Source organism: Argiope bruennichi, chromosome 2 (genome assembly GCF_947563725.1).
Source record: "Argiope bruennichi chromosome 2, qqArgBrue1.1, whole genome shotgun sequence".
Classification (NCBI taxonomy): domain Eukaryota; kingdom Metazoa; phylum Arthropoda; class Arachnida; order Araneae; family Araneidae; genus Argiope; species Argiope bruennichi.
This window is the reverse complement of record NC_079152.1, coordinates 15518213-15542548: the sequence shown is the minus strand read 5'-3', so window position 1 is coordinate 15542548 and position 24336 is coordinate 15518213.

Genomic DNA, 24336 nt, shown 5'->3' with positions numbered 1-24336 from the left:
AGGTAGCAGGCACAAATGCAAAAAAGAAGAAAGAAAAATAGGGGGAAAAAAGTAGATATACAAACAAAATCAAAAGGAAACAAAATTGTTCACATAATAACAGAAATATACAGTAAATGATATGAAACAATTGAAGAAGCATGATCAAATAAAATATTCAAAATACAAATACAAAAGTATATATCCAGATATATGTAGGCAAACACACTGAAGTAAAGTTTAAATCATACGTGGAAAAATATTATTAATATATGTTAAGTTATAATTTAGTATTCATAATAGTATCAATCTTTATTGAGTTCATTTTTTCATTAAACCAAATTAAACTACTCGTATTAATTTTTTAGACGCTTTGTGGGTGTAAAGAGCTACTACTCAGTTTTTGATGCAGGTTAGGCTGCTTCAAACACTTTATGTAAGTAGATATAATATTTTATTTATAATTGTTGTCGCAAGGGTAATATAAAATATTTAACAGACGAAAAAATGAAAACTTTCTTTTAGAGAATAAACCTTACATGGGATTATGTTTCCCCTTTTTAAAGCTAATACAGATTCACCTAATAAAATCATTAAATGATGTCATGATGTCATACATGTTCCTCGTCACTATATATATATATATATATATATATATATATATATATATATATATATATATATATATATATATATATATATATATATATATAATTGGAACAGCAAGATTTGTAAAGTAAAAAAATAATTTCCTCTTGATAAAATAGGAAATTTTTTTAGCATTCTGGGAAATATTTAGTATGTATGGTTTGAAACATCAGTCTCATCATTAAGTATATTTAAAAAAAATTGTAAACAAAAAAAAAATTGAAGAAAATATGATATTGCTTATAACACTTGTCATAGACAAGTTCTCTGTCGAAGTTCTCAATTTTGAGCTGATTTATAGTGTCTCTTGTTTAATAGCGCCATCTAGGGCCAATAGTACGTCTTAGCTACTCATGCTTCACAACCCCTTTCACGAATCAGATTTCATTCTTACATTTCAATCGCTCATCCCCAGATCGTAATTTAGACCTGAATTAAAGAACAATCACCTCTGATCCAGTACCCCCAGTTGCTAGACACGAACTATTTATACGTGCACAACCACCATATACACGGAGAGTCTTTGGCCGGCGAGGTTCGAATTCACAACCGGAGGGATGCAAATCCTTCGGGTTGCGAAATTTTTATTTATAAACTTCACACATCTATCATTTCATTTATCAGTTATCAAAATATTTTTGTGGTATCATATATTTTTAAGATAATATATAATAATTATCTTATGATTCATAATTTAAAAAATCAGAAATCTTTCTGAATCTTTATCTTATAAAATATTCGATACATTTAAAAGAATTTATTTCAAGTGTCTAAAAATTAAAATAAATCCTTTGCAGTTATTTATTTTTTACTCTACTATTATAATAGCTTTCATTTAGGTTTATGCAAAATTGTGCTTTCTATATATACTTATAAGTAATAAGAAATTTGACAACCATCACATCCAAATGAATTTTCGAACGTGGCGTTAAAATAACTAAACTAAACCTACTGACGAAGTTAAAATTTTGTAAGGAATGGATAATTCTTTAGGAGTGACGTGAGAACATGTTTATTTTTCAGGAGTGCACCTTTAACTTCCCAAAGCGCCATTCGATAGCAGTTTATATACAACTCAATTACTAGCTCCTTTTCTCAATAGAGAATCATCAAATTACCTAAAATCGATTTCAAGGTCTCCTTTGCTGCCCAAATAAACCGAAGCCAGTCTCCGCTTCTTTTGATAATACAGAAAAGAGATTTTTTTCTTCTTTTGTGACTTCATTCCGAACTTGCTTCTTCCAAAAAGATATCGTCATAGCAGCTGGAAAGCTCTAAGGAGAGGTACGACATTAACTCTTCTTTTTCATTGGCTCTTTACTAGGACTTATAAACGTTTTCTAGGACTTCTTATTCCAAGTTGAAAACAAAATCAGAAACAGATAAAATTAAGTTGGCAAAATTTCATTTATTTCTTTATTAATATAATTGAATTCAACTGTTAATTTGACATAATAGTAGTATTCAACTAATGTGTCATAATATTCAACTAACTGAAATATTTTTGATATAACATATATAAAATTCACGTAAAATAACCATAAATATTTATTATTTCAAGTGGTATGCCTTGATTTTTTACTTTGTCGTATATGTAATATAGAGACAATATTTTTAATCCTCAAAAAATTTAAATTGAAGATTTTGCCGAATCTCCATGTTTTAGACCTCACTGAGTTCGAAAAACACATTTATGGAAATTTCCGTCTGTCTGTCTACGACAAAGATAACTCAAAAAAGATTGTGAATTTGGTACATGACCTTTACTGCAAACTTTTGCTGATTTCTATCCAAATTTGAGTAAATTCTCTTCAGAGAAATTTCGTCTGTTCGGCTGTTCGATTATGAAATGATACCTATAAAACGAAAAGAAGGAGGTAGACAAGATTTAATAGCTATGATGTAGACAGTCAAAGCTTAACCAATAACAGATTGGTAGTCTGTCGGTCTGTACTTCCAGAAATATGTTAACACGATAATTCAAAAACGCAGTGACTTAAATATATCAAATTAAGCGTGTGGATTTGTAATTACAAGTTCTATTTTTGTCAAATTGTTGTTTCTATCAATTCAGAAAAACGTGTCTAAAGTAGAAATTAGCTAAATAACCTCATGTTAGGGATAATTCGCCAAAACAGTCGCCAAGGAATGTATGATAAACTCAAAAAAATGGATAAATTAAAGAAAAAGAATATTTCGTAATTATTGTACGCCAGTGCCATGCAAAGCGTTCTCTAGCATGATAAATGTATTAGAATGGACATGAAAGTTTTGTGGAGGCAGTTTTTAATGGTTCATATAGTTGAATGCTATTGTTAATTTGATTTAATAGTAGTATTCAACTGATGTACAATAGTATTTAACTGACTAACTGATAATAATGTTTTATAAGAGTTTATCAAATTCATATGAAATAATTTTAAATAATTATTATTTCAAGTGGTATGCCCCGATCTTTTTTTGTGTTGAAATGCCATTTATTATGAAATAAAAAGGTAAGAGTCATTTCAAATATTTTAAGTTCAATATACTTATATCTGTTCAGATATAGTTGCATTTTATTTCTTCTTTAAGGAATTTTTCTGGCTTGAAATACTAAATGTTCTGAAAACAGAAAAAAAATGGTGGAAAAGTGAAGAATTGAATAACTTATGCTTTAAATAAAATTAAATCTATTCATACAGTTAACATGTTTTAAACATTTTTAAAATGAATAAATAATTAAATGAATAAAAATTAAACATTTTTAAAGGAATGAATAAATTTGATATGAACATATCAATGCGAACAATGAAGCAAGCATTTTACAAGCAATGATGCAAGTTTTTATACGAGCCTGAAAAAAATTTTGTAAATATAAATTTAAGATTTTATATTTAAAAATTAAATAATGTCTTTTTGTCGAAAAAAAATTTCTTTAAATTTCTAAAATTTTCTAAACTGAACAAAGATATGTTCTTACCAATCTTTGCAATCATTAACGGTACGACCAATATTTTAATGATATTTTGAACGTTTCAGTGAGGGGAGAATTAGGCGCACATAATTTATCAAATTGGCTCCATCATTATCTGAAAATTGATACATTTCTTTAATCCGAAATGCAAATGTCCTTAGAAAATGAAGGTCTGCTGCCTTATCCGAAAATATGTAGTCAGAAACTGATGTTGCACCTGTGCTATAGATACAAATTCGATAAACTACTTACAAATTGTGCTATTTTCTACTGGCAAATCACATTTGAAGAAAGAAGATAAAATAAAAATAAAAAATAAAAACATTACACATCACAAAAATAAAACATAAAGACATTCACGTATTTTTTATGTTGCGATATTCACAATCTTATTTGAAAATTATGGAATAAAACCATGCATTTTGATCAACAATGTTATATGATTTTTGAGAAATATTTTCCATTATTTGATTCAAATCCTGAATCATTTTTAACACGCGCATAATTTCGGATATGCATGTTTCCCCCATGATTGGCTCAATAGATAGGTTAAAATTTATTTTAAATAAAGTTTCAGAGACAAATAAAATTCAATTCCAAATTTTTATTAAAAATATAATGTGATCGAAATTGTAAGCCAAATTAGTCAAAAAATTGTTAATGTTAATAAATATTTAGTACAAAACAATAATCTCCATAAAAAAGAAATTTTCCTCATTGAAATTAAGTTAAAATTATTTTAGATATTTAATTATACAGATATTTTCAATATTGAAATCCCAAGATTATTTGTTATGTACCAAATAAATTTTTTTGAAATTCATCATCTTCATTAAAACCCTCATATACATAGATCAAGGCCCTCAAATATGGAATATAGGCTCAATTATAGAATACGTCGGTTTATCCTTTGTTGAGATTTATAACATTCTGGGAATGAAATTAAAAGTTTTATTTAATAATCAGTTAAATAAAAAATACAGCCTTAATTTTTTTAATTTCATTTTTGATTATAATCAATTTTTAAACATGTAAATTAAGGCTGTATTTTTTTAATGTTAATGTTCTTATCTCTCTTTCCCTAAAATTTTAAAATATAAAACTCTTTTAACTATATTATAGAAATACACTCACTTTACGAAATAAAACAAAAAATAATCAAAGAATTTATAATTAATAAATAAAAAAAATATATAAGCTCCATCTTTAAAATCTTAAAATCTTTAAAAGAAATGACGGGAATTTTCAGAAAAAATTGTTATCTATTTAAAATTTTTATTTAAATTTCTCAGTGCTACTTTTGAAAAAATGCATATGCAATTGCAAATATTTAATAAAAGTAATGATAAAAAAAACAGGTCTGTTTCAAAAACTTCATCAAAGCAATAATTGGTTGAAAAAAATTTCCAACGATATCAAATAATATGTGGGTGGTAAACTTCTAAAAAATGAAAAATATGAGTCCAGAAAAGCAAAACTCTGCTGTGAAGGTAATAAATTATGCATTAAAAACTGGGAAAAAAGTATATTTTTTGAAAAAAAAATTGCATTTAATATTTGTGTTTCATTTTCTTTAAAATAACTGAATAATTTTCTTTGTAAATTTAACAACTCCTAAGATGAAAAATAATTATATTCTTTCTCAAACATTTATAAACAACAATTTCTTGAAATCCTTTAAAATAAAAGTACCCTTCTTAGAAAACATAATTAGCTGTTAATTAAGAGATTATATAGTATAATTACAACTAATTTTTAAATAATGCAGTGTGTGCCTGTTTGTATACAAATGTATTTATTGTTTTTAAAAACTGATAATTCTTATAAATTCATAATTTCTTTTATTATTTTTCTTTTTTAAATTAAAATTTTCTTCTTAATTATACTTGAGAAAGGCGTTTAAATAAAATAATATCCTAAAGCCATTTAAAACACTGTGCACATTCAACAAATTTAATTAGACTGCAATTTAATGAAGGAATACTAATTATTATGAGTTATAAAAAAAAGGAGTGATAAAATTGGAATTGAACCAATTATATAACATTTATATTTTGAAAAAATAGAGGTTTGTGCGTTATTAGTCAGATCAGAGATAAAATATGATAAAGAAATAAGTATTTTGCCATGTTGTAACAGAAGTTCAGAAATTTTGGATCATCATTTTAGAATATTCGCTTAAACATGTACAATTATGTAAGTTAAACATTATCACGAAATGATAAACAATCAAATTATCAGCTTCAACAACGGAGTTCATTTTTCAATGAAGTCTTACAACCTTATACTTTAAATAAGTGATAATTTTATATTTCTTAGTAGGTTACTATATAATGACTTTCTATTATTATAATACAAACATAGATTCTGATTTCCGAAAAACATGCTCTGATGTTCCAGCTTATCATTTGCTATTTTTCTCAAATCCATACATTGAATAATTTATCTCTAATATTGAAACTGTGATTATTGATCACTAATTTAACAAACTATTTTGATCAAAAATTTTTTTAATAATATTGAAAAGAAAATAATTTATAACTGTTGAATCCTTTATTTAACAACAAATTTCACTATAAACTTAAAAAAAAAAACCGTAAAGGAAGTTGTGTTGTGCAATCGTTGCTGAAAAGGGTCTCTCGACAAATGAAAAACTATTTATAGCTGAGCATTATTTTCGCCCATACGGAAGCGGTGAAGTTGGACCGGGTTTGAAAAAGGTGATAGAATAATTCCAAGAGAAGTTTAATAAGACGGTTTAATAAGTAATCGGGCCATTTCTACAGGATTTGAGAATGTCTGTAGCGCAAGTAACATTCAAGCGAATAGACAGTGGTATCAACAGGATGGGGCGACCAACCATACTGCTCGAAAATCTCTAGCCACGCGGCAGGGAAACTTTCCATGACGAAATATTTCAAGTGGTACTGACTTCACATACTCGTCCCATTCTTACACCACCTGATGCCTACTTGTAGGGAATGTTAAAGGAAAGTAGATTCAACTGTGAAGATCCACCAAGAATTGTGCCTGCATTAAGTGAGAAAATCATCTCTTTTTGCAGGAGTCTACAGCAACCTTTGTTTCAGGATATGTTTGAGAATCTGCATGAACGACATTAACACTGTCTACAGCGAGGAGGTGCACACTATGAAAACTTACATTACACATACCGTGATAAATAAATCCATTAATAGTGTGTATGTATGTATGTTAATTTCTGTTGAGGAAAAATAAACTCACAGTTGGCAATAATGCAATTTTGTTTATCTTTCCATTTCAGTACTATGTTATTTTATTCATCTTTCCATTTCAGTACTGTATATTTTGGAGTATACTGTATATTTATTGATATATTTAACTCAATTAACTATTTCAATAAGTAAAATATAATAAATATGTTATAAAAATCCTCTACAATAGTAAAAATGCGATTGATAAGTATTTATGAAAGGATATTTAATGATACCATATGGATAGAAATATTATAAATACTACCTTGCACAAATAATGGCTTATAAGAGAAGGGAGCAAATTCTTGTCCCTTCGTTCTTCTTCCTAATTCTTCCCAAAGCAAGCAAAAGTAAATATAAAAAAAAAAAAAATTAGTTTCAAACACATTTTTACAGTTAAGATCGAAGCATTTAATATAATCCATTTTTATTGTCTCTGAATTTTATAGAGACTTTTTAGAAAGTTCAATAAGTCCGATAATAAATGAATAAATTATTTTATTGTAAGCAATCAAGATCCCAGCGTTTTATTTAATTCTCAATAAAACTACTTATACATAATTTTAAGGCAATGCGTTCCCTACTTCGGAGGTGATGAAACCATTTGTGCAATCCACCATTTTTGTTTTTAAATTCTTTTGTTTTCTTAAGATGTCCTTACCACGATGTAATTCGTACTACATATCCAACTTTTATGGTCTTTTCAAGCATTTAGTTTTTTTTTTTTTTTTTCTCATCTCTTGAAATATTATTTCCTTATTCCAAAATACTTCATAAAAAGTTTACTGCTTTTTATTCGCTTTAATAAAAAGTAAACTTTTATGTTATGACCATACTTTCCATTAAACTTAACAGAATGCCCACGGATTAAATTTAAGATTCGAAATGCTGAAACGTGTCAGAAAAAAGTGATGGTGATTTCCTATATTTTAAAGTTAAGTTTCTCTTAAAAAAGTTAATTGAATTAAAGTATAATTATAAACTGAGTTTTATGTTTGGTGTTATAAAATTGAAAAAAAAAACACCTTTAGATCAAAATCATTATCTAATAAAACATTCAGCATTGGTATAAAAATTCAATCTTAAATTATTTTTAATTAACTTTTTAATTGATATTTTCTACTGATATCAATCAGAAGTTAAAGTTCTAATATTTATCGTGCATCAATGTAGTTGCTTTGTAGAATCATCTTTTAATGTATTTTAGTTCGAAAAAAAATGTAAACATTTCAAAGTGAATATTTTAATTATATTAAGGAGGAGAAAAGTTTCTTGACAATTTATTTGATTTCTTTTCAGTTGCAAAATAATTTTATTGAAGTTAATTAATTTCATTTTTCAAATGCATGAGTAAGATTTACCGAGGTATACTTTTCAATTAAATACTATTTTTATTTATAATAAAAGGCTTCATTTAAGTTGAAGTTCATAGTTATAAGCAAAAAATAAATATTTTATAGCGCGTGAAAACAGACTAAAAATTGCAGGTATTTGGAATCGCTCTTATATAATTACTTTACAGATTGCGAAACAGAATAAAATCTTTAAACAACCCAATGAAAATTGTACTACTAATTAAAAATATCACGAGTATATTAGTAAAGAAACGATGCCACCATTTTATCAAAATAAATTTCTACTAATGATTACAAAAATGTGTATGTATCTTTCTATGTGTTGTTACTGCTGCCAGACAGTTTGTCCTAGAGTTACCAACCTTGTCACAAATATAGTTTGGAATACGATAATGTCCATCTAAAGCGGTTTTTGATTGAAATTTTATAATTAATTAAATATATGATTTTGTCCTCTTCAGGCGTAATTTTAGAAAATATGATTGAGCAAAATGATTTTTGCATTACTTTAAAATTTAAGGAAATTGTTGTGACTTATGGCACTTGCCTTAGACAGGGCCTCTGACGAAGTCAGCAATTTCAACCGAGTTTGTATAGTAGCTTCTGAGGAATATTGAGCACCCGAGGGCGGAAGTCTGATTTCTAAGTCATATGAAGATGACACTCACACACTCGTTTGCACTACTTCTTTTTATAGGTGTGTGTGTGTGGGGGGGGGGTTCGCATCCCTCACAGAGAGAACACAGGATAAAGGACAACCATGTTTGAACCAGGACTCGAACACCGGATGCCCAGATCACTAGAAAGAGGCGCTACCCGAAAGAAGTGCTACCCTTAGGCCAGGAGGCTGGCTTAAGAAATCGTTATATTTCTGTTTAAAAGTCCTAAAATGTTAACCAACTTTTAGGTTCTGTAATTACATTTTATAACTTTAAATTTCGTTGTTTAATTAAAATTGAAACCGTTTTCATTGTTTCATCAAATATTTAAACGCAGGACTTTGCATTATTACAAGTCAATGAAAAAGGATTCTACTCATTACATGGGGGAAAAACACCAATGTACAACAACAGGATAGATGAATTGCTATGATATTATGGAAATTCACTCCTATATACAATGAATAGAATAGATTTAAGACTATTAATAATAATACGTCTTTTATACCTGTAAAATGATATTGAATAAAATTACTCTTAAAGTGATCGAGAACCTTAACATAAGACTTATAACTAAAAGTTAATGTAACCGATATTTTCTTTGAACCAGATATCGATGCAGAAAGCTATTTATATGTAATGAGTGTATTTTCTAAAGTACACTGATTTGCTTTCAGAGAATATATGTATATGTATATATATATATATATATATATATATATATATATATATATATATATATATATATATATATATATATATATATATATATATATATATATATATATATATATATATATATATATATATATATATATATATATATATATATATATATATATATATATATATATATATATACATACATATATATATATATATAAAATATTAAAAAAATATTTTTTTAATAATTTTTTTGGTTTAATTTTTATTTCATTTTTGTTTTTCCTATTAACTTGATTCTAAAACTTTTGTATCAATTCATCTATGTTTTAGAAGTAGCTGCAATTGCGCTCTCTAAATACTATGAAGTTCTTTTTTGGTTTTAGTTTAAATAGGTAATAAATTTTAGTTGCGATTTCGAAACTGTTTGGTTTCGTTTTCATTTTAGTTTCGTTTTCAAACTTTTTCTTACTTTAGATTGGTTACTTATATATATATATATATATATATATATATATATATATATATATATATATATATATATATATATATATATGTCGATATATTTTTCTATCTCTCTCTCTCTCTCTCTTTGTGTGTGTGTGTGTGAGTGTGTGCGTGCGTACATGTGTAAATTTAGAGCATCTAAAATGAAGATAGTCGTCAAATTTGAAACAAATTCTGTAAACTTGCTAAGATTCTGTATTTTTGCATACATTTACAGTAATTGAGAAGCGCAACAACTCAAGTAAATGAAATTAGCATTTAAAGTATAAATCCTTATCAACTTTTGAAATTATTCGATCAAAGTTTTGACTTTTTGTCATGTAATATATGTGAATATAATAGTCCATAGACGAATTAATTAGTGAGTTAAATTAATCATGTGATTACACTTGTTTTATTTGTATCAAATTTTGGTTTCAATTGGTCGAAATGATGTATTCTGATACTTATATTTTAATTTTGTGCCAGTTATTACTAACTGAAATAAATCACCAATGCGAGCTCTATAATAGGCTATTTCGTTACTTTCATTCACCAATAGCATGTGTTAACACACAAGTAAATGTGTTTTTTTTATTATATTACTAACCACGCAGCACCCAAATGCACGATTCTCAAAACAGAAATTTGCGCACTCGTGACGTCCATTATACTGAATTATATCCACAGTTTTAACTTTAAGAATAACTTTATTAACTTAAGAATAACTTTATTAACTTAAGAATAACTTTATTAAAAACTATACTAGAAAATATACTAGGGATATTCTCGCTCAAGATATATAGCCTTCCCTTTAATCCTTGTATCTTGCTTGTTTCCTACGAAAGGGGCTCAAGAGAATTCATTCCTGACAGACGGAAAGCCCTGCGGACAGGAAACGTGCCTCATCCGTCTTTTTCATTGTCTTTTTGCACATTCAACGCCACTCTAAAATCAAATCTGAAATAAAAAGAAGTCATCGATTGAATGTTTTTACAAACAAGGAGCAAAGAAAATTTTCATGTGTGCTAAAGATGCTAATTTGTGAAAAAAATAATTTGAATTTCTTTCATATCATTTTTTATCAATATTTTCAAATATGATAATCCTAAAAATGAAATAGTGGTAAAGAGATAAATTGCTGTAAAATGAAGGATATTTGGATTAAAAATCTCTCAGCAGCAATGGAATTTTTTCTGTGTCTTAAATATGTTTTTTCGTGAAAGAAAAATAATTTGAATTTATTTCATAACATTTTCACCCTGGTGATATAGGAAAAGGTGGGGGGTTGACTACAGCTCATCGATGACAGGACGTACTTCCCACGGAAATGGTTATACCGTGGTCTGTTATAGCCCTTGTGACCCAACCATAGTTCCCGCTAGTATTGTTGTCACGGTATCTGGTCATTTATGTTTTTCCGTGAGCGTTAGGGTGGGTCGGAGTTATGTTATGTTATGTATTGATATCGTCAATTTTTCTTAGATAAAAATAGAAATTATCTAACAGAATGGTCAAACTGTGAAAAATAGTGACAAGGAGAATTGCTTAAATTTCCTATCTGGATACGTATATGCAATTCTTAAAGATAAATGTACCATGTAAACATGTTATTTAATATTATAAAAAAATTCATTGCAATCCAACATTTTATTGTCAAACATTATATCATAAATTTAAAATAAATATATGAATCGTCAGAAAATATTAACATATATATTTTTAGATAAATATATTAATACATATTTCAGTACTTTAAAGGATTAATAGCTTTTCCAGTTACCTTCATCGAAAGAGTTTCAAACCACCGGTTTAGGTGAAAACAAATTTAATGCATCATAAACATCTACCGTCGAATGTGTTATGTTACTAAAATATTTATAAAATAAAAGTGAACATTTGTTTATTTTAATGTAAAAAAGAAATAAACATCGTAAATACACTCTTTTCATTTCGAAGGCTTTGCGTAAGAATACCGTCTCACTGGATATCTTTTTGTTGTTATCTTTCATTGGATAGAAATAAAACACAATGCTTCCTCAACATATTTCTACATTTTTTTTTTTTTTTTTTACACAACTCCGCTGCAACTCGATTACGATTCCTTTTCTGAGGTAAAGAGTATCAAATAACCTTGAATTGTCTTTTGTTGCAGGAAGAAATGAAAACCGAAAGTACAATTTTATCAATAATCTTGAAGAGAATCTACAAGGGATCTTTCCTTTGTATTTCATTTTCCAATTAACTCATTTTTTCTGAACAAAATTTCAGCAGAATATATGACAGACAGAAAACTCTATCGACAGGAAATATGTTTGTTCTGTCGTCTTCATCATTCGTTTTTAGGCGTGGTAGGAACATTTAGTAATATTAAGTTTGTTAATTAGTTGAAAGAAAATTTAACCGAATGTTAATTTTTATCAGTAATCCTAAAGAGAATCTTCAAGAAATCTTTTTTTTTGTGTGTGTGTTTAATTTTCCAACTTATTTTATCCGAACAGAAAGAATTCATGAAAGACAAAAAGTTCCAAGCACATGGAATAACATATATGTTCTTCATTTGTTTTTAAACGTTCAAAGAAAATTTAGAATGAGAACAATTTTCTGTTCCTTTACTTGATTTTTTTGTGTTTCTGCAAACAGGAAAACGAAGTACAAATATTTACACAAAATTCGGAGCTGAAATGTATAATTAATTTTATAAGTTTCTTCACATAGTAAATAATAAAACATAGATTTTTTTGTGAATTATGTTTGAATTAACTTACTTTTTTTAGAAAAATGTCAGCCTCTTGAGTAAATTTTATATTTTTTGTAAAACTATGAAATATTTTAGAAAAATTCTTTGAATAAAGTCAAAATAGACTTTTAGACATTGAATAGGAAGATGCGAAAATAAGAACTATTATTTTTTTAAATAAAAACTAATAATAAAGTAATAAATATTTCTTTTGCCAGTGCTCTTCAGATTTAGATTATATATATATATATATATATATATATATATATATATATATTTATCTAACATGGAACATAATCATATTTTCCTTTGAAGCAAATATCACAAAATGGAAATAAAAGATTAAAAAAAACTATTTCCGAATGCAAAGAGAACGACTTTTGTCATTGAAAATCCAAACAATAGAACAAAATCCTCTTACTTTGATCTAAGATATTATTTTCGGTTGAATAAGTTGAGAAGTTTCATTTGAGTGGGTTTTATCTGCCATGTATAAAATTATTGAGTTACGGATTTTTAAGAAGTATAGTTTTTCATAAAGAGTTGTGGAAATTGTATGTTCGATTCATGGTTAGTAATAAAATAATAATTATATCTTTAATATTTGAAAGAAACGAGTATTTCATCGATTATTTTCATGATGTGTGAATTATATCAGAACAAAGGAGAATTTCATACCTGGTAGATCTCATTGCTGAAATGCGTTTTTTGTAACAATTTTCAATTTTTATTTTCAAATTTGTTTATGATTATTTCATCTGCAATTCCAAAGGTATAATAATAAACTTCATATTATTCCGCTTATAAGATTAACTTTGTTTAAATGGTATGTAAATTTTACAGATTATCAGCTTTGCAATTTTTATGAGGATATAATAATATTTATTAACAATAAATTAACAATTAAAGAATAAATAATTAAAGAACACTCTTCTTTAAAAATTAAAGGACATTTGACCAACTAAATGATGTTTGACCATTTGATTGTTTAGACAATTTAAACAATAAAATCATTTAGACAATCATTATGGGATATGTGATATCATAAAAATAACATTATTATATAAATTATTATAAATATTATAAAAGTATCCAAAATATCCAGTTTTTTTTTATCTGTGAAAAAAGTGTAGCAAATAGCTTTAAATCAAATTTTGTTTTCAGATTTTTTTCTAGGCTGAAGAGTTTGACTTTATGCATTCCTGTACGAGTCGTATGCCGAAAAAGTCGTACGTAAAATAAAAGTAATTTATGCAGGGATATATCTATTGAAACGTAAATAATTATTAAAATATTCATCAAAATACAGAAACTCAGAAAGTAAGTAATTGCACGTATTTGGCTATCAGTTTATTAAAATATATTGGCAAAAGCATTCTGCAATTTTAACACAAAATATAGCAAAAAATATGACTCGTCAAAACTAAATACATCTTCAACAATAAATATTAAGAATTATCGAAATAAATCAAATTATTTAAAATTGAAAATCAAATTTCAATGAGATTGTTGCAATACACAAGCAGATATTCTGTAATTTTTGGAAGTCATGAAAAAATCAATTAACCTTTAATTTGAGGAAGATAATTATCTCTTGATAAATATCAAAAGCCGATAAGTTCGGAATTTCTCTCTTTTTTTTATTTGCTAATACGAAGAGAATTTCAATGAAAAAAGTTCAAAACATTAAATAAAATAATATAAGTAATTAATTCTAATGTTTATTTATTTCAGGTTTTGAAATATATGATTGCAGTCTTTAAAAAAACTCATCAATGTTAAAGCAATTAGCGAAACTGTGATCTATCAGCATTCAAAGCTGATATTTTAACTAAACAATTAAATTAAATAATATACAAATATAGAAAATAGTGAAGAATTAAATATAATAAAGATCAACTTTAATAATTATTTGCAATCCACTAATATAAAGCATTCATTCAAATTTCAAAAATATCATACATGTGCTATGTTTAAGCTGTTAACCGGAGAATCCGTATCACAAAAATGAAAAAAAAAATTAGATTAGAATGCTACAAAAACAAATAATCAGTGCAAAATATATAAAAAAAAAATATCTTTACTATTAAGTTTCCTAATCTTTTGTTTTCGTTCATTCAAGAAAGATTATATTTATATATATCGTTTTATATCTGGCTATTAGCAAATAGAAACTTCTAATGGATTTAATTATCTCTTGTAGTAATAAAAACTATTACAAAGTAATAATATTTCCTAATATAATAACAAATATCGTTTTTCTGCATCATAAACTATCGCATATATCTTATTTTTACGCCTAATATTGGATTGAATTAAATTGTTGTTCTTATATCTCTAATTGAAAGGTGTAATATTTTTGGTATATGCTTTGATACATTTGAAAAATTCGCTACCGCTTTATAAAAGAACTAACGGTCCCATTTTTAATATTTCTTGTATTTTATTAAAGGCCAAAACACATCGAGAAGTATCGAGGAAATTATTATATTTCTTAAATAATATATGAATTATTTATTATTTAATATTTTGATTGAATAATGCCAAAAATTATTGAATCAATGGATTTTCATTTTCATTGTAAAATCAGTTTTCAATTATTTTTAAAAATCAAAAAGAAATTGCCTTTCATTTTCAAAAAAAGATTTAACTTCAGTGCTTTTCAAATTTGTACTTGCGATTTAGCATTAAAGATAGTGGTTACATAATTACTTTCCGCTTATTTCCATTAGATTGATAAATTTAAAATAAAATTAAAAGGGCAAATGTTATACAAATATCTCTCATGTGTAAATATAGTATCGCTATAAAAATGAATACTTTAACAGATTAGCTTATTTCTTCAAAATTGTGTAATATTAAATCCAATCTGACTGCTCGGAATTGAAACGCCGCTGTAACAACTATGTATTTATTCATTTCAAATTTTAAAAAAAAATGTATAATACTTAAAAGTTAAACGAATCTGAATAGTAACATTACAGCATTTGTTTTGTTTGTTTTTTTCATGTCAAAATTGTTTTATCGAACTCGGATGTCTCAATAATTTTTGGAATTATTTTTTTCTACTTCAGTTCAATTGGTAATGACACCAATTTACAATTATAAATTTCTAAAAAGAGTTCCCTTTTTACCAAATAAGTTCATAAAACAACTCACATTCCATTAAATGTTTTTAAAAACTCTGAAATACTTCAAGTTCTCTTTAAATAAAAATAATATATAATTGAAAACAGCCAAATGACAATACGGTTGACAATAAAATCAATATTTTAACCATAAGAATTTAAAATAATTTTTCATTTTCATAAGCATTCTGACATATTACTTATCTTATTTTACATTTACATTACAGACAAAAGAAAATATCGAACATCTTATAAAAAGAAATGAGATCTTTTCTTTTCAAATTATTGGAAAATAATGCATACGCCTTTCCTCGAGGATATTTGGTATTGGTCATGTTTTCAGTCTTTAATATTTACGCCATAAAGATATGAATTAATCGATTAATCGCAAATGATACGATTGAAGAGAGAAGAGGATTTGTTTCATGATTACAGCATGGGCGACTTTGTTAAAAAGTATTTTAATACAAAACTGCTTGATAATAATTAAAATGTAAGCATTTTTAAGCAAGCCGAGGATTTTGCATTTTTATTGACTAAAAGAAAAAGATAAATAAATATACAGAATATAAATTTCCGCAAACGATCTGATTATCTAAGTGATGACAAAAATCCGAATGAAATTGTGCAATGATGATATGAAAGAAATAGTTCTGAAAACTTTAAAATCTTAGATGTTCTTTAATGTAGAAAGATAAGCTGTAATGATAATGAAGATATTTATTTTTATCACCATTTGATTTCTTTAAGATAAAAAAAATTAAAACTTATCTTTTTAAATCAGTTTACACTTCTATGGATTATTTATTATTTCCAAATCCAATTATATGCAATTGAACTTCTATATTTGTACTTTCTAACTTTTGTATTTATATATTTATATCAAATAATCTATAAATCTCAGAGTAATTATTATTGACAATATAAAAACTAAAATGGAAATCCAGTAACTGTTATTTTTCTTTAATTTGGAATCACTGTCATTTGGTGAGATAATTTCTTGTAAAAATTAAGTAACGATTTTAATCAGTTTTACAAATAACAATTTTTGGATGCATTTACAACATACATTTTGCATATATGCAACATGAAATATTTCAGCTTATTCAATCTTCCCTTTAAACTATTCATAATAGTATAATAACATCAATTTATTGCAAATTTATTAATTAACTCAACCTATACATAAATTCACATCTTGTTTAGGGGCATAAATTGTATCTGTTATTATTTAGTATTGCTTTATAATTATTTTAAAATCACAGACAAAATTTGTTTCTGATCATATAAAATCGTTGCTTGAAAATTCCATAAAAAATTTATTTTTTTAGAAAATTTCTTTCTAAAAGTTATCTAATCCTGAATAAGAACTTTTATTCAAGAAACTGTAGCATCATTATTTACGTTTTTGATCTTTTGCATTTGAGCATTATTCATCATTCTGAAACGTGTTTTTGATGTAGACTAAATTTATCTCTTTAAATACATTCTAAAACTGCACATAATCGATCAAAATATTTACAAAGAACATTTACTCTGAGGAAAAACTTGTAACAAAATACAAACCATTTATATCAGATGAAAAATGTTTATTAAAAATAATTCATTTTTATGAAAAGTTGAACATTTATATTCAAGATGTTTGCTTGACGGTTTCGAAAGAAGGAAATTAATGGTAAGTAAATATAAGAAATGCATATTTTACTTATTAATTAAATGCATAATTATAATGATATTTGCTATAAAATAAAGTATAAAATTCGACATTTATATGATGTAATGATTTTAAATATTCTGCTTAATATTAAATATTGCTATATCCATAAAGACAAAAAAAGATTTTTAAAAATTCGGTATCTACTCAGAATATAAGAAAATAATTGTCATTGTTTGTCTAAATTAAATTTATCTGCAGTATGTATTTTTATATTAAAAAAGTTTAAATAGTTACTAAAATCAAATGAATAATTATACTATCACATTGGCTAAAATATACTTGATAAGAAAACAAAAGGGATCTTATTTATTTTTTCAGTAATACATTACCATTAAGATATATTTTAGCATATCCATCATAATAGACATACTGTAGGGGCAAAATCATGTGTTATACAAAAAATCTATTGGTAAAATGTTAGTCTCCTGAAAAGTGATTTTTATTTTCTGGACCAAATTAGAAAAAAAAATATTAAGTTTAAATGCAAAAAAGGAACCGAAAAGTTGAATCCGGTTTGAAGACTTTCTACAGGGTCACCTTCAGGCAGGGATTCAAACAAGGGATTTTTTTCTGTGAGGGGTCTGTCTTTTCATCCAAAAATATTGACTCCTCTTGATCCGGAAACCACAGGAAATTGAGGTTTTGGAGATATAATTAGTATTTCGTCCGAAACTATTAAGCCTTCGTGACCCGAAATTATACGAAATTGACGTTTTGGAGATAAAATTAATATTTAACATTACCAAATACTTATTTTAACTTAATATTTATAGCAGCATTAACGGTCTCTAAATACAATGTATCTTTTATTAGTTTGGTTCAGAAAATATTTATTTTTAATTGCATTTCATAATGATTGCTTTTTTGATTGCTAGTTTTTAATTTTCTGGATATATTCGAATATCAGATTTTTCCAAATTTATAAAATAATCTCTGAAATGCATTTATTTTCATTTTCCAGCGAACTTAAACATATTAAAAAGCAAAGGCATTCTTAAATCATCTTTTGCCTTTTGAGTTTTCTCTTTTATTTTCATTTATTTTCAAAATCACATTTTTGAAGCATGATTTAAAGCATAATGATAATAACAAGTTAAGAAATTGAAGCATATTATTAAAGATTATTAAATTCAAAATATAAAAGACTAGGGGACTTCACGCCTTGCTCGCTTTCACTCGCCAATCCCGTTGTTGTACTGGAATCATGCATGTCCTCAGGTTATTGTTTCCAGAAGAGTTTGATTCCTTCCCTCCAGACAACAAAAATAAATTAAAAAAAACTGTTTTAAAAATGTTACGAATAAAAAAAGCTCAAATCCAAATTAAAAGAAGAACTATTATAGCATTAGTTAAAATTCAAAAGAAATCGCCTCTTAATTTAATTTTTATGATAGGAATGAAGAAGTAAAACGTGGAATTAAAAACATAAAAAAATTATATAAATACTAGCTTAAAAATGTTAAATATGTGCATTTTCTCTTCGCTGGAAGGCCCATTACTATTTATATAAAAAAAAAAAACAATGTAGGTTCAACACGTTTATTGCTTAGGTATTTAGACAATTGCTAGCCGAGATATGAAACATTTCTGTTACTTGTAAAAAGAATAACCAGAGATCTATTCCTAATTGTTGCCACACCCGGTTTGTTTAAAAAAAGAACTAATATTGTTTTAAACACATTTGCTATTAATTTGATGTTAATTAAAGCTTTATTTAACAAGTATTATCATCAAATAATACTTGCAAAAAAAACCCTCATATATCCAGTGACTCGTTATCAACTAATCATAAAACGAATATAAAAAAATGTTTAAATAAAAAAAAACTATTTATTTTTTTTCTTTCGCTCGTGTTTAAAAAACAAGATGTTTCGATTTCAGGATATGTAGAGATCTTTTAATATGAAACAACTGTGAATATTTAGCAGTTATTTATCATCTTACCATACTTAAATATATAAATTCTGTGAAAAGAAACATGTTTCTACCTGCCTGAAATTGACTCTGAAAACGATTTAATAGAATAATCCAAACGATACTGGATTATTCATGAATCATCCTTTTCCTTTCGTGTTTTTTTTTATTTTCACTTATTTCCCAAATTACATTTTTACAGTATAATTTAAAATATAATAATAGGGATAAGTTAAATAATCGAAGCAAGTTAGAAGCCATTTTCATTGGTTTTTTTCATTGATGTTTAACAACATGATTTTCTATTTTAGGAGGCCTTTTAATTTTAAACGGCTGTCTTTCATAAACCCAATATTTAGTAGTTCTTAACCTACTTATCATGCTTAAATACAAAAATTAAGTCAAAACAGAAATGTTTAGACTGTCTGAAAATGGCTGTTAATTAGATTTAATGGAGTATTCCAAACTATACAGATATAGAGATGAAGTCATGACTTTAAAAATAAATTGGAACCTAATCATGAGGTATGAAACATCTAAAAACTTCTTTTGATATTAAGAGAAACTATCTATTGTTGAAGCTTCCAGACAAATATAATCGGACATATAAGTTAAGCTGTAGCTAAGTATCTTTTATCTCAGAGAAAAATTATTATTCATATTGCTTTTTACGAAAATACTGTTTTCTTTTAAATTAAAAATTTAGAGATAAAAATGGTAAGATATTTATGATTTCGTTTACAGAATTTAGATGCAGGGAAATATTCGAATACAAGATAATAATACTTAATAGCATATTTTTTTTTAAAAAATAAAAAATTGTTTGATTGACTATATATATATATATATATATATATATAACAAATATTTACACAATAAAATTTTATGTTTAAAAACGCGTTACTTACGAAAATTAATCGTATTTGCTCAACAAAGTTACGTTAATTATTAGCAATATAATATTTGGAATTGATTCATTTTTAGCTTCTTATTTCCTTAGTTTAGAGAAAGTATAGTAATGATCAAAAAACTCGAACTGGAGATTTTGACGAGTCTGCACAATTTTAGACCTCTCTGAGTTCGAAAATACATCTTTGGAAAATGTCCGTCAGTCTCAAAGCTCAACTAAAAGCTTCTTTGATCTAGACAGAAGAAATGTGTCATACGGTCTTTACACTGTTCAGAGGAAGTCTGTCTGGCTGGCTGTTCGAATATAAGTTATTATGATTACTACAAAACGAGGAGAACTAAATGTATAAAATTCAGTAGACACATTTAACATCTGTAGTGTAGGTACCTCTCAAATTTTGAGACGAACGCAAGAAAGGATTGCCGATTTGTCGGCCTGTACTTTTGGAAACATGGAAGTGCGATAATTACAAGACGAAAATGATTTAGATATATAGAATTTGTTAAGTGATTTTGTGACTACAAGTGTAGTTTGTGTTATTTTTTCAATCGATTGAGAAAAACGGATCTAAAATATAAATTGGATTTCCATATACTATTAACTGCATTCCATAATACTATTCTATTAACTGCAGTTATAGGAATAATCATCATATAACTTGCCCAAGAAGGCAGATAGATTCAGTAAAAATGCTAAATTCATGGAAAAAGTTAGTATTTTTCAACTATTGTACGCTGACGCCCTGTCAGTCATTTTATAGGGTAACACTTTTATTAGAGAGTAGGCGAGAAAGTATGGGGGTAATTACTCGCGTTGGTTCATAGGGACTATTTTAAGCTGTACGAGAAATATATATATGGTGAATGTTTAGTAATCACAGGTTTCAAATCAAACAAATGACTGGGTTTTCCGCTGTGTTGTTTATTTGCTTTTGTTGTTACTAATTCCAGATAATATAGTTTTGTTAGACCATCTCTATAAATCCAAGATTCGAAAAATCCATAAAAAAATGGGTCCTTTAAAAATTATCTTTGGTTAAACCAAAACTATCAAGATTGAGGAAGAAATTACCTAGCCAGCTTTGCATCAATGAGCTTCCGGGAAGAGTTTCCAGCCTTTACCAATACTTGTAACAAATTGGCGTAATCACTATTAAATCGTTAGAGAGTTGTCCGTTATTTTCTAATAAATTTACACCTAAAAATCAAGAGAACCATCGTCTCTATTAGGGTATCATGCAGGATTGGGTGAAACTTTCCAAAGATAATTTATTTTTAGTCATTATTTGTGCAGAGTTTAGACTAAATGAGTGCTTTCTCTCTATATACAGCTTCAACAGACATGATTTAAAGTGCGTCTTTTGACAAAGACATGAGATAGCTCATTACCATTTATTCCAGTGTGGGCTGGGACCCATTGAAAGTGTACAGAGTTTTGCCGAGATATCATACTGAAACATTCAAAATTTTCCACTCGCCCCCATTTGCCCAATCAAAACAATGCTAGGTAGATGCACGACTGCTTATTAAAATTTATATATCTTTAAAATCCAGTCCAGCAACAATATCATCATAGCACAAGTTATTATAAATAAGGCTTATTTATTACAACCACTACCATGTACATTTATATTGTTTGCAATGCCTCTTTGCTTACAACTTTTTCCGATTTTCATAAAATTATAATATATAGAGGAATTTTACATTTCTTAATAACTGACATGTATTTCGATTAATGTAAATGTTTCTTATAAATGCTTAGCTTTTGCATTATCTTTTATCAAGACGAAATTAATGGACACGTAAGAGACCTGGATTAAAAATGTAATTAAAGCAAAGAATATCCGAACAAATAGTTATTTATAATAAAGAATTGCAGTCTTTCGATTTTACGAAAATATACAGAAGTTTTATTTTAACTTGAAACTGAAGTATAAACCGATAAAATGTAGGCCAAATTTATGATGGATTACCTAATCATTTAATGTTTGAAAATCATTTAACGTAAATAATTTAACACTTGAGTTATGTGCTATCAGAAAGTATTAAATACTCATCAAGATATCTATATTAAAATCTCGGTTTAAATGCGTAGACCTAAATAATTGTATTTTTTTCCATTTTGTTTTAAGCTTTGAGGCTAATAAAACTTATTTTAAAAAATGGCTTGTAACATTCCCCGTTTCCCAGTACAGATAAGACATTTACAGCCAGTTGTGTCATCGCTGTTACTTACTAAACTCCTCGAGATAGCCAGATGGAGGATCTTTTCACCTGGGTGGTCTAGCATCTGTACATTAGCGACTACAATGAAAGAGCCCATGTGGAATTCCTCGTCCAAGAGGTATTGATAGTATCTGCAAAGAGAAAGGGATGTCCAAACATCTGGATGCTAGATGTTTCTCTTTGTGAAAGGACCTTCCCACGACCGACTAGCGCGGCTGAGAGAACATATTGCTGAACCCCGATTGGCCGAAAGAGAGCTCAAATGACCAATGTAAATTAAGAGGTGGAGATTGTAGCTGAAATAAAGTGTGGAGATTTTTTTTTTAGGAGAAGAGAAGAAACGTATTGCAGGAGACTATTGGACTACGCCCATGAGTTCGGAGTCCGAGAACCAACTGAGTTTCAAGAAAGCCTTCAACTTTGACTGTTGTATCTCCTACTACAGGTGAAAATAACTATTTATTTAACCAAGATTAGAACAAGTTGTTCTTTGTATGTATAGGGCTGTAAAATAAAGAATTGTATGAAAATTTTGTTTCGTTATTTCATCAGTCTAGATCAAGATATTACAGGCTCTTTATAAAAGTAAAGAAATATATATATGAGAGAAAAACTATTGAAAAGAAACTGAAAATGAGTGAAATTTTAAAAAAACTTAAAACTGGTTTTGTTAATAAAAATTTTCAATTTGTTTAAATAATTTTTTTTAATTAATTACTTTTTGAAAAATAAAAAGCACAGATTAAACTTTGCAGTACTAATTGGAATATTTTTAAAAAATCTTAAATCGAAATTCAGTTCTGGCCAAATGAAAGAATTTATTGAGAATTAAATTTTTAATACTTTACTTAGGAGCAAAACGTAACAATAAACATATTTTTTGAATATAATACTTAGTATTTATATAACAATTTTAAAATAAAACAGGAAATATATACATATGACATGTTTTGTTTTCTTTTATACTTCGTTTTGGAATGTAGATTATTATGATCCGTGCAGTGGAAGCAATAGAACGTATGTTTTCTGCAACATTTCTTTACTAATCACATTTCACACTAAACAAACACGAACAAAAAGACAAAAAGACAAGACAAGGCATTCTCTTAGCAGAACAGCATATCATCTCATTTTCATTACAATCGCAATGCACTATGGGATGTGTATCTAATGAGACATCACCATCTATAATCCAAAAGAGAATATAAAATAATGTAACTGCTACAATTTTTATATTCCATTCCCTCTCCATTTATAATATTTATACCATTTTCTTACCATTTCTTATACCATAAGAAATAAATAATATGATTCTAATATTAATTAATTGTAAAATAAAATCATGATTCTTCTTTACACAATGATGTTTATCATCGTATTTCCTTTTCCTCTTTTAAAATCAATAATTGATAGTTTAGAAAATACTCAAAAATTGGAAATGATAATATTCCGGTGCCTAGATACTTTTATTAGAAGCAAATAAATATTAACAGAATATTTTCATTTTTTTTAAAGAACAATGTACTCGCAAATATGTCACAACTATCTCGGAAGACGAATATTTTTTTTAAAAAAAATAACCAATCCCTTGATATCTTGAAAAAGATGCTCACATCTGTGATAATGCATTGATTCAGTAATAATTTAAAAGAAAAACAGAATTCCCTGAATGATTTTAATCAAGATATTGATCAATTCTGAGTAGCAGACGTAGAACCCACAA